This window comes from Orcinus orca, chromosome 5 (assembly GCF_937001465.1).
Source record: "Orcinus orca chromosome 5, mOrcOrc1.1, whole genome shotgun sequence".
Taxonomy (NCBI): Eukaryota; Metazoa; Chordata; class Mammalia; order Artiodactyla; family Delphinidae; genus Orcinus; species Orcinus orca.
The window spans coordinates 94,621,930-94,623,131 of NC_064563.1; the positions used below are offsets into that span (position 1 = coordinate 94,621,930).

Here is a 1,202-nt window from a genome sequence, read left to right on the forward strand (position 1 = left end):
CCATGGGATTAGTGCCCTTATAAGAAGAGACACCAGGGAACTTGGTTTTATTCTCCACAGTGTAAGGACACAGAGAGGAGGCAGCCTTTTATAAGCCAGGAAGACAGCCCTCACCAGAAACCAACCATTCTGGCACCCTGATCTCAGACTTCCAGCCTCCAGAACTACAAGAAATAAATTTTTGCTTAAGCCATCCAGTCTATGGTATTAAGTTATGGCAACCCAAGCAGAGCAGTACACATGTTTTGGCCCAAGAATCTTTTTATTAGAAAACTTAGTATAATTTTTTTTTTTTTTGGCCACACCACGCTGCTTGTGGGATGTTAGTTCCCCGACCAGGGATTGAACCCAGGCCCTCGGCAGTAAGAGTGCAGAGTCCTAACCACTGGACGACCAGGGAATTCCCAAGTATTAATTTTTATTTTGGAGACATTACAGACAACAAATTAAGAAAAAATAAAATATATCAGGAGCTTTAAATCTTAACTTCCCCATGAGTAATAATAGTTACTATTATTATTACCATTATTATTACAGATGAGGAAACTGAAGTCTAGAAATGTTAAGTAATAATATGTCCAAGGTCTCTTTAATAAGGATCAGAGTCAGGATAAGCACCATGACTTGTCTTATGGCAATAACTCTGCTCTTTCCTCTTCATCCAAATCCTCTTTCTCCTACTTTCTAAGAGAACTTGTTTGTTCCATTCATGAAACTCTTTATATATTGTCTTTCAATACAGGCATTTGTAAAAAAAAGTGTATACATAATCACTGACAATATAATAAATACATGGTCAAAATATTATTTTTTACATACCTTTCATCTTTTCACAAGTTGAGCCCTTGAGGCCAGGAGATATGGACCTGAGAAATTGTCTCTATAAGGAGGTACCAACACTTTGAATATCTAGTGCTTGTTAAGGGACTTAATTCCTGTTATGAAAAACTTAAGTTTATAATCATTACTCTGATACAGACTTTTTATAACAAAAACTGTGTTAAAATAAAAATTGATGGAACCTTTAATTTTAAAAATTATGAAATAAAACCTTAGTGGATGAATAAGGTAAAAAGTTGAGAATAAGATATTTTTCAAAATTGAGTTATCTTCTCACCATTAAAAATGATAGGATATAGGGCTTCCCTGGTGGCGCAGTGGTTGAGAGTGGGCCTGCCGATGCAGGGGACACGGGTTCGTGC

The 1,202-nt window shown here is 36.4% G+C and overlaps 1 non-coding gene across 1 annotated transcript; it reads right to left on the minus strand.

Annotated features, from left to right (window-relative positions):
- Nucleotides 1-327: 327 nt before the first annotated feature.
- Nucleotides 328-400, minus strand: TRNAK-CUU (transfer RNA lysine (anticodon CUU)). The gene has a single exon. It is a non-coding gene; the product is annotated as a tRNA-Lys (tRNA).
- Between the last annotated feature and the right edge of the window lie 802 nt (nt 401-1,202).